Raw genomic sequence first — 12,218 nt, 5'->3', positions numbered from 1 at the left:
ATACAGCGAAATACATGTATCATAAAAACAGAGTGGAGTAAATCCTTTAAATACATGAAGGAGTCGTGTATTTCATTGTATTTATATACTGATAATCCTTTTGTCTTGGCTATATTTAAATGTGTTCAAATTCAGATCAGTAAAGTCGCCGCCTGACATCGCATCAGTTGAATGTATTCGACTGTATTATGTATTTACCCTCAAAAAATGACGAAAATGAAGAATACAGTCAAATCTGGTCATAACTCCGGCAAATACAAAATATATTGTATTTAAAAAAGGAAGAATACAATAACACCGGTCGAATCTCCGATGAAATACAAAATACACTGTATTTAAAAAGGAAGAATACAATAACATCGATCGGATCCCCGATGAAATACAAATACTACAGTATTCAAAAAAATGAAAAATACATTCAAATCCTATTAAAATACCAGATCTAGCCATGGTGGCCAGGATTCTCACTTCCATTTTCTGCGTGAATAGGAAGAAACAATCAAAACTAGTCGAATTTCTGGTGAAATACAAAATACCACTGTTTTTACACTCAAAAAAATTGAAGAAATACACAAAATATCACCGTGTATACAAGCACCACTGGATCCAAAAAGCATCAACAAGTAATCATAGGCATTAGCAAAAGAAGAAAAACTTCTACAGAACTTCAACAATGGAAGCCACGAATTCCGGTCAAATCTCCGGTAAATACAAAAAAACTATACTAAAAAATGATGAATGCACTCAGTTCTGAGATCTCATGTTTGTTAGTCAAAGATTTCATGTTGTTCATATGGTTATGTCTCAAAGATCTGAGATCTCATGTTTAGGTGTAGTATGCATTAGTATATGAAGAATAATACTTCTTCGATTTCGTATACGCCTAACAGATTTAATGCTCAGAGATCGGCGATGGAGAATTCATTGGTGCGGATTTGTTCTGTTGATATATATATATATATATATATATATAGAGAGAGAGAGAGAGAGAGAGAGAGAGAGAGAGGGGGAAGGTGGCACTGAGGTCATGGAGCGGGTGTTCGCATTGGTGGCTGGGCGGTGGTTTGGGTTTACCTGGAGACGGAGAAAGGAGGGAGACAGGCGGCTATAGCCATAGCGAGGGAAAAAAGAGATAGAGGTGAGGGAGAAGTGAGAGAAGATTGATACAATGGAATAACTCTATGTATTTAGTATAGATATGATAGGTAAACTGAAAATTCATTGTAGCTCTGACAAGTAATTAAATTAAAAGGTAGTTATGGCGGAATAACTCTTAGAGTTAAATGGCGAGGGTAAATTTTACATTGCAAAGCTTTGGCCCAAAAACACTTTTATATAGTGTTATACACTTATATACAAAAGACAGGTACATTATGTATATAGGTGTTTGAAGGTGTATAATGTGTAGGTATATACACTAAAAAAATAAAATTATATAATATTATATACAAAAATGCGCACTTATACATAGTTATAAACAATTATACAATATTGTATAAGTAGGTATAAACATAGATCTGGATTGATTTTGAATAAGAATTTCACTTTTATACAAGACAGATACATTATGTATATAGGTGTATAAAAATGTATAATTGTGTATAAGAGGTGTGTATACACCCATATACTACTATTATACAACATCGAGAGAGAGAGAGAGAGCGGTAGCCTCCGGCCATCGGCTGAGTTTCGTTCTCCGGCGAACTCCAACACCGTCACCAGATCTGAGACAAAGAGAGAGCGAGAGCGATAGAGAGAAATTTCCTGCTAAAACCACTAGGACACCACCGAGAGAGAAATCAGAGAGAAATCACCGGCGAGCCCACACCACCAGATCGGCCGGCGAATTCTCTCTCTGACCTTTCTAGTGGTGTCGACCGCCGATCGCAGCGACGGCATCGTTGGGCGAAGAAGAGAGAGGAAGAGAGGGAGTGGGTGCAGATAGAGAGGGGGAGGGGGAGGGAGTGGACCATTTTTTTTGTAAGATTTTAAAAGTTGGGTCAATTTTTGTAGCATTATTACCCTACTTAACATACATTTTAATTATTCCCAATAAAAATGGCGGGCTCAAGGTTTTCATAACTAGTTGTAGAATACGATTGTTCTCATATGCATTGACACTTTTGGCCTATCTTATTGCATCATGTGCAGAATTTTGCCGAGGAGATGATGTAGGATCAACCAGTAGGGGTAGATATTTTATAAACTAGTTCTTGGATACGTGTGTTGCATGTGTGTCCTATGCTAATCAGTACAAACATTTTAACATGCTATAAATAATATTAGAATGTGTACATGCCACACAAGATTTGAAGGGAAAAAATGCAAGCTCAAATTGATAAATGGTGAGACTATTTCGATCTATATTTTTTATATTTATTGCCACTAGAAAGCTCAAACGTTTCAAAATTTGCTTTCAAATTATGAATGTGAAAATATCCTTCAGGCGGTGAAAGTTAAATTTTAGGGAAAGAGAAACCTTTTTTTAGTAGTATATTCTTCTATTTTGGTCACCATTAGAGTTTATAATTCAAATTTGGATTTACCATTGGACGTGCGCTTTTTTTTTCTTCCTTCCTTTCTTTTTTTCTTTTTTCATATCACTTTTGACAATAATATCAAAGTAATGTTTTCAAGGGTTTTAATTATGCAATCTTCTAATACATCAAATATTCAACTTGGTAATTTTCTTATCTTTTGATAATTCAATAACATACTTGTTTACCCCGAAATCGGATAAGTCAATTGAATTTGTAAGCGGGTATAGGATATGTGCTTGGATCTTGATATGTACGGAATAAAGAAAATGTATATGCGAGGGTTCTTCGATGGAGTGGCTAGTGATGGCGATTCGTTTACGAATATGAGTGTTTATGAGCAATATAGAACAATTGGTAGATTGAATGCAATGTAAACTTGAACAGGACGGCCTTGGCCGAATAATTGTGTATATATGGGTATTCTATTACAAGTGTTCTTAGAAAGCATGGAGGAGCCAACCCCTCAAGGGATGGGGATGTGTCTATTTATAGTGTACCGTACAATTAGGAATCAATAAAATAATAGTACCGAGGACGGATTCGCACGGATTTGGTGGGATTGAATTCTGCGCCGTCGACACACCGCGTGGTTGGTGGTTGACCATGGCGGGGACGCTCGACGCGCGTGGCTCACGCAACGGCTATCCTGGGACCAACGGCCGTGCGGACCAACGGCTACAGGACCAACGGCCCCGACCGTCTCGGGCGATAAAGGTGGTGGACCAAATGGTGTCCTTGCTCGGCTCGGTCAAGCGCTCCTCCGGTTTAGCTCGAATGTCATCGAGCACGTTCTCTCTCTTCCTTCCGCCGGTCCTCGTTTCATCGGTTCACGTTATATCGGTTTTTACCGTATACGAATAGCACTTTCCGGATCAACGATAGAGAGTAACGGGAGTGGATAATCAAGCCTTCACCTTATTCTTCCTCCCTTTTACTTTCTTCATTTGACTTTATTCTCTCTTCATTTCGTCGTCTCTAATCATTTTCCATCTCAGTTTCTTTGTTGTTTTTGCCGAAATTGTTGGTCCGTTTTAGGACAAAAGCCGACTCATGGTCATTAGTTCATCGTGCCGTAGGAGAGAGACGTCTCCAAAATCACGATGGGCATTTTAGAGTAGGTATTTTTCGGACACGACTCGGCCTTGACTAAATTTTGATGCAATCGGTCCGTTTGGGGAAGTTAGGAAATTTCATCTCCGATCATTGTGACCTCGTTGCACTAAGTCAAATTTTTAACGTTTTACTCGGATCATTGTGACCTCGTTGCCTTCGTCGAATTTCGACCATAGTGCCTATAGGGTGTGTGAATGAGATAGTGCCGAAATATGGCGGTTATCCTTAGGGTAAAGCCCATTTAATCGAAAGACACTCGAGATTTTGTATTGCGAAATGTCTGAATACATGAGAATTTTCATTTCTTCTGCCTTTGCCGTAGCAAATACTAAGTGGGACACGATTCATTACGATCGTTTTGGTCCTTACATCGAAGGCTATGGTAGGTGGCGGGCATTTGTTTTGCCGTAGCAAATGCTAAGTGGGACAGTTATGATCGTTTGGTCCTTACATCGGAGGCTATGACGGTAGGCTGAGCATTAATTTTGCCGTGGCAAATGTTGAACGGGACACGATTCATTATGATCGTTTGGTCCTTACATCGGAGGCTATGGCCGGTGGCCGGGCCTTAATTTTGCCGTGGCAAATGTTGAATGGGACACGATTCATTATGATCGTTTGGTCCTTACATCGGAGGCTATGGCCGGTGGCCGGGCCTTAATTTTGCCGTGGCAAATGTTGAATGGGACACGATTCATTATGATCGAAGTCCTTACTTATATGACCCGAGTTTCGGAGGCCGGTCCCTCTCATGTAGTGCAACACATTGCCTCATTAAAAACCTAGTCGGAAAATTCATTTTGGGACAAAACCGTACTAAGGAAAAGAGTGCAACACGTGTTTTCAGCATCTAGATTCTAACTTATCCGGTTTGAGCATAAAAAGAAAGATTGTAGAAAAAATCGAGTCACCTTATGCTTGATTTCTTGACACTTTTGCCCTCCGAGTTCGTAATCTTCGGACCTTTGTTCATATTCGAGTCGGTCATCCTCCACCCGAATCTTCGATTACGCGTGCCGGTTATGGACAGCCCGTATGATCGTATTCCGACAAGCTTTCCTTTAATTTGAACGAAGCCCGTCGAGCTCGAACATTGAGTAGATATCGGGGGAAGCTCTCGTTCGTTCCCTTTATTTGACCAATTCAAACTCTAGTTCTTTGGGCAATACGAAAAATATCCGCCTTCAGAACAGCCTTTGGCTCGGCGTGTGCTTTTATGAAGGCATCGGCGAGCATTTCGAAAAAGTGATTGAATGCTATGATCGTAAGTCAATGCTCCTTTTAGTTTCACGAACTTTTCGGCAAACGGATTCGATTTCATCCTCTTCTATCATTGCCTTTTATAAAGACCAGTGTATGAGGTCACGTGCTCGCAGTGGTCCGTTGTGCCGTCATATTTTTGGACGTCGGCATTTTAAATCTTCGGGATCAATTTCGGGCCGCACTCGGAGGAAAAGGCCTTTGGATGTAAGAATCCGGCCCTTTCAAAATAGGCCGAGCTCGGATTTGAATTGTATGTTTACTATTTTTTCGGTCGAGTCTACCCGCTTTGGTTTCGAGCATTCTCGAACCTCGGTGGATGAGCTAGCCCGGACCTATTACTTTCGGCCATCCGTACCTCATCTCTTCGTTGGTTCAACAACCATCTTTGTCTTCCCGAGTGCTTTGTCTCCCTCCGTTTTGCAACCGGGCTATTGCGATTCCACTGATGATGCGGCAATTCTTTGCTCTCATGCTACTGCAACATTTCAAAAATTAAACGCAAGTCAATATTAATTCGGTATCCGGTTCTTTCCGGACTTGTGTACCGGACAAAGTAATCGAATTGTTAGTATTTAAAGGGTCGGTGGGGTTTGGCAATCCTCGTGGCTTGTGCCTTCATTTTCGGCCACGATCTCGTTGTTGTCGACGTGATCGGATTGTGTTAGCATTTGGCCCGTTTTTCGAGATGAACGATAGATGTTTCGATTTTGACGGGTAAGATAGAGATCGAGATAAAAAAAAACCACTATTATCCTAGCCCCACGGTGGGCGCCAAACTATTTACCCCGAAATCGGATAAGTCAATTGAATTTGTAAGCGGGTATAGGTGCTTGGATCTTGATATGTACGGAATAAAGAAAATGTATATGCGAGGGTCCCGATGGGTGGCTAGTGATGGGATTAGGTTTTAGAATATGAGTGTTTATGAGCAATATAGAACAATTGGTAGATTGAATGCAATGTAAACTTTTTAATTTAAGAGAAAGATTGTATATATGGGCTATTCTATTACAAGTGTTCTTAGAAAGCATGAAGGAGCCAACCCCTCGGGGATGGGGATGTGTCCTATTTATAGTGTATGCTTCTCCGGTCCCCCGACAATTAGGAATCAATAAAATAATAGTAAAGATACGCACGGATTTGGTGGATTGGGACCGACCGCGCCGTCGACACACGCATGGTTGGTGGTTGACCATAGCGGGATCGCTACCGACGCGTGGCTCACGTGCGGCTATACCGGACCACAGACCACACGGACCAACGGCCACACGGACCAACGGCCGTACGGACCAACGACTTGCACCGGGACAGCGGCCCCGACCGTCTACGGCGATAAAGGTGGTGGATCAACTTCCGGTCAATTGACTCCTCGAATGTCATCAGGCACGTTCCTCTCTTCCTTCCCTCGGTTCACGTTATATCGGTTTTACCGTATACAATACTATTTATATTTCTATGAAAAACGTCGGTTATTGTTGCGTATACCTTATGCCAAAAAAAAAATTGTTTTAATTTTAAAGAAATTGTAGCCTACTCGCTGCTTAAGTCTTACCTTACTGTTACAAAAATCGGTATGATTACTAAAGAAGCAAAACCAAAAAGGCATAATTTCATTCCTAAAGATATGAAATGTCTCTTAATTAAAACTTGAATAAATTCATTATACAAATTGATAAATATCTAAGAAAGTAATAAAGAAGAAGAGAATGATCTTACCTATTAAAACTGCAGACTTCAAAGTGAAATTCTTCTATTATTTTTTTCCAGAGAAGTTCCAATATAACAACATAGCAGTGTTTCCTTTACTGACTGATCTGAATTGTGAGATAAAGTGACATTGAAAGAATATAAGCCTTCTAATGGTAATACATATAAATATTATTGTTTTCAGAGTTTACTTATATTTATTACGTTTTCTCTGAGCACTAATCAAAATTTAATTACCCATCTCATGATTTTCTGCAACGGATGAAGTAGTAACTGTTCACTGTGTTAATTACGTTTCATTCTTTGGGATGTAAAAAGGCGCGTATTTTATGATGTACTAATGAATTTAATGATAAACACACCTTTCACAAGAAAATTAAAAGCCAAGCTGGCCTTATTAATGTAGCTGGTATGTGAATAGATTTCCCATTTGTGGCCATCAATGGCTCCCACGTTGTCTTGATTTTAGTTATATACTAGTACACCCATCCGCGCTTTGCGCGGTTGTAAAAAATACAGTTAAATATTAATATCATGATTTTAATAAAGAAAATTAATAATTACTAATCTACATCGTTTTATAAACTTTTAACATCCTATATAAACTTATTTGAAATAAAAGTCTGAGGAAAAAAATCAAATTAAATATAAAATAACTCATTTAAAATTATAGGTGAACTTGAATAAGTAGAACAAAAAATAAAAGATAACGAAAAAAGTCATCAATTGTAGTGTAAAAATCCGGAAGATGCACATCTAAAATATCATTCAATTTTTTCTTCTTCTGATTCGGTCTTTCTCTTAGTATGTTGTCTTCGTAAGAATTGTCTTTTGATAATAATAAGGTAGACTTTGTTTCCAACTTCACTCCAATAAATACTTGAAATAAATAGAAGAAAAAAATAAAACGAAATGACTGAGATAAAACGCAAAAAATAGGGCCGGGGGTCCAGGAAAAAAAAAAGAAGAGGAAGAAAAATGTGATTCTCGCTTTATCTTTCCGTTTTCTGTTTGTTTGTTTCTTTCTTTCCTCCCATCAATTTCATCTAATCATCCTCTCAATTTTCTGTAAAATTCCTGAAATTATCTTCTCTCACTTGTCAATTCTTCTTACCTCTATATAAGTTTAAAAAGGCTTCAACCTTTGCCACTCATGTAACATTAACTATCGCAAAAGTTACGTTCTACTATGGAAGCAAGAAAATAGATGTTTAACACTGAAATAAGACAAGAGTAAAAAAGATTAAGAATAATTGTGTAAGATATTTTTTCTTACAAACATGAAATGTAACTTTATGGTATAAATGAATTTTCTTGTTGTTGATAAGAAAAAAAAAACTATAACTTAAATTATTTGATTCTACCAAAAAAACTAATAAAATCTATCAAGACTAAAACTAATAATATAAGTACATCAAGATGTTAAACTTTACTAAAAGTTCCACGAATTTAACGAAAAAAGGTTTCACTAAATATGCACAAATACAAACATTTTGTAAGCACAACTTTGCCGTTTAAAAGCGACGTATTTAATATATAATTACCGGTGAATTTTGGTCCTTTGTAACAGCACTCTCCATCCCTTCTCCATAAGCTTAATTTGCTCCAAAACGAGCCACTGCAATATTATCCTTAAATCAGATATACAAATAAGCTTAAACCATTTTTCACAAAAAATGAAAAAATCAATATCGATTTTGACATAAAAATGTTACCGGTAAATTTTCTCTCTTTTTATATTTATAAAAAGACAACAACATTTCATGCTATGTTGTGTATGCTCTCAAAAACATAATAACAAATCTAAAACACAAAATCTATCAATAATTAGGAAAGTAGAAAAGAAAAAATAAATGCATATTAAGAATCTTTGAAGCCAATTTTTAAAGAAATTACGAAAGACATAGAAGGAAGAAAGGAGATTATGGAAAAGAATTACTTGTTGCAAGATGAATATATGCTAGATGCAAGCCATTATCATTTACTACATGTCATTATTACCTTCACTAATTATCCATTTTGAGGTAACTGCATGCCCATACTATGACTCTTCATTTTTTCCCCATTTATTTACTATAATTCTTTTATTATTTATTGTCTTTACATGGACTTTAAATATAGCCAATGAGGACAATGATAGAAAAAATGTCAAAAATGGGAGAAAAAAGATAAATGTTTAATGAAGTAATGAAGAGATGCCACATCACCTTTTCTACGCTTGCTTTTTTATATTATATATAGTATATAGATTTTTTATTGAACTTTTTTTTAATTATCCATATAGAAGTACTTTTATTAGATTTTCTTTTAGAAATTTAATTAGATTTTGATTTAGTGTAGGGGCAAAATGGTAAGCTAACTTTGAAGATAAGAGCTTTCCACTTTTAGTATAATATGATTAAAGCTCGAATCCTAATAAAAGCGACACTAGGTGACATCTTTCTATGTGGCTCAACTTTGGTAGCAGAGTTACCCGATGCTAGGTGAGAGATAGTACGTACCTATTAGCCCGAGGGTTCATAATTTACCTGTTAATTAGTTAACTAAATCAGTAGTCACTAATTATGCTTAAAAGTTTAGACTCTCTCTCTTCAAGTGAAAAGTACAACGGTAACTCTCTTACTAAATCCATGCGTCTCAATGCATGTCCAGCCAATGGAGCCACCGGACGGTGTCCAGATGGCGTGTCTAGCTAACCACGAGAACCCTTAGCTGAGGCGATCACCCTCTGTCATAGGAATTCCAGCTTATCCCTCCTATGCGAGCACTCTGGCAGGACCAGTGAAGCAAGCGGCAACCCCAAATCACCATCCGCACGAATCAGTCATAGCTCGAATAACAGTCCATAATGGAATGCCTGTAATTATATTTAATGCTAAGGACTATTATGGAATCACGGGGGCCACATGTATTCAAGGGTGTCAATTGACACCCCTTCATTGGAAAATTACACTGTGTAGGTAGTATTTTTTATGTATATATACTATATTTTGCGTGTCTTCTTCATGGGTTTACTCGGTTACTCCTTTAAATTTCGACACGTCTTGATGAAAATCCTGTCTCCAGCATTGGCGGAGGAGGGGAGGCTTACAATTGTGGACAAATTTCTTATGTGTCCTCAAATTAAAAAGATTCCCAGTCCAGCAGTGTTTTGGTTAGTTTCAGCATCATGTATCCAAGTTCTAGCTATTGACTTCCAAATGCATACAGAAAGAGGCAAGTTGCTGATTGTTAGTTTCACCATCAACAAGTTGCCGCCTCAGGTACGGGCACTTCAACCTTCATATTTAACACTGTACTTCATTAAACGTTGATCTAGTCTTCAGAAAACTGACCTTTAAGTCAATTTTCCTGTATACATAGAGTTGCAAAGCTGACACATAAAAGTTATGCTATTAATTGGGTGGGTCCTTTTGTTAAGAAGTTCGATCAGCTAGAGATAAAACGCAAAAGAGAGAATGATAACACATTGCATCAACTCAAAGTAGAAGAGCACATCATAATTTACAGGTAATTAGTTTCCGAATACATACGTTGCACGTGTGTCCAAGAGAGAGTATTTGAATTATTTTGCTTAATATGTGGTAACTGTGTGCCATTTTTTATCTTACGCATTCCTTTTATAACTTTAAAACCTTGGATTTTTTTAATTTTTTTTTTCAATTTTCACATTTCCCTTTTGCTTTAACAAATTTCATTGAGAAAGTTTTTTTTTTTTTTTTTTTTTTTTTTTAAACTATGATCCACATGATTGGATAGCTAATCTGTAAAGGGAATGTACAATATTAAAATTAATTATATGATAAGTAAGAAGCGCAACCAAAAAAACGTAAAGATCATGCACAAGATGAAAAAAGAGTTTTGTGAACAAAGATAACTCAAACACGACAATTTGACTGAAATATATCCTCAAAAAACAATTCAGAAAAAGATTTTGTTCTTTTCAATTTCTTTTTCAATGGCATAAACTTTAGGGGATATTTCAATAATGTACAATCTAGCATAAGAAATTACATTTATGTAGTCATATTTTTAAATTACATCCGCATAGTTACTTTTTCACGGTATACAACAATATACAGAAATATACAACTTTATACACCTATAGTAGACAATGTATCAACCTTATATAAAAATGTATAAGAGGTGTTTATACATACGTTTACGTTGGTATATAATATTATTCAAACTTATACAAGAGGTGTTTATCCACACTCCTATATTGTATAAAATTGTATAATAATGGATATCCTGTGTAGATTTGGTGGTAGATGAAGAAGACGAACCTCTCCGGCAGAAATCTGGTGTAGATCCGGCGTTAACGTAGCAAGATCGGCAACCTAGGATGAAGGAGACGACCCGCTATAGCAAGATCGAGTGCCGGCGTAGCAAGATCGGTGACCTAGGATGAAGGAGACGACGGGCTAACGCATGTAAAAAAAAAAAATATATACATGGGCTAATCCGGGTAAATATTTTCTGCAATTGTCTTACAGTGCTATTAATTTTCCACACAGAGTTATTAATTTAAGCAACTCGGCACATCTTGGCCTATATATGATTTTAGATTCCATGGAGAAAACTCTATAAAATTTATTGCATTACTCCAACTTGGTTTTTCTTGATTATAGTGCCTCGTCTGGTTGTATTGACTTAGACCAAAGTATAATTTGATCCACGAAATTCACGTTCTGTTAAATGAGACCTTTCTTTACTCTGTCAAGGCTGTAGCAGTGACCAAAGTATACTTTGATCCACGAAATTCACGTTCCGTTAAATGAGACCTTTCTTTACTCTGTCAAGGCTGTAGCAGTGATTCTTCCACAAGATAATTATTATCTGATTCGTTGTCTTTACCCTTTGAAAAGTCTTGTGGAACACTAGAAAATATGCCTGTCAAGGTGCAAGACAGCAGAAGAGACAATGAAAACCATCACTGTCTTTGAAGTTTATTAGATGAGAAACTTTGCCACATTTGTCAAAGTTCTGGATTTGAGAAAATTTTGTGCAGTGACAACTCACTTACTTTAAAGAGATTTGACAGGAAACTGTAGCCTTTAATTGGCTGTACAATTTGTAGGTTATGCTGTTTTTAAAGGCCCAACAACCAAATGGCCATAGTCATAAATCAGCTGGGAATTTTGTTAGAACCAGCTGTACAAGGATTACATGAACAAGAGTTGAACTAGCCATATAATGTGGATAATGATAAATCATTTTGTAACATTCTGTTACTTCCTGAAATGAAATGAAAAATGGGAAGCCTCTTTTTCTTTTATTCATTTCTCTACTTTGTCTTTTCTTCTTCCTTTGTGCATCATCTTTGCTCTCCCACTGAAGCCTTTGCTTTGCTTGATCAGTTCAAGCAACCCTTTGAAGTATCCGGCAAGTACTCTAGTTTTTGGTGTGATACTTTCCCAAAAACAATATCCTAGAATGAGAGTAGGAATTGCTGCAGTTGGGATGGAATCACTTGTGACATGTTAATGGGGTATGTTATCGGCCTGGATCTTAGTTGCAATCAGCTTGGTGGAAGTATTCATTCCAACAACTGTCTCTTTCAACTTCATCATCTTCAAACACTAAAACTTGCTT

Source organism: Lycium ferocissimum, chromosome 9 (assembly GCF_029784015.1).
Source record: "Lycium ferocissimum isolate CSIRO_LF1 chromosome 9, AGI_CSIRO_Lferr_CH_V1, whole genome shotgun sequence".
NCBI classification, from domain to species: domain Eukaryota; kingdom Viridiplantae; phylum Streptophyta; class Magnoliopsida; order Solanales; family Solanaceae; genus Lycium; species Lycium ferocissimum.
This window is presented reverse-complemented; position numbering follows the sequence as displayed.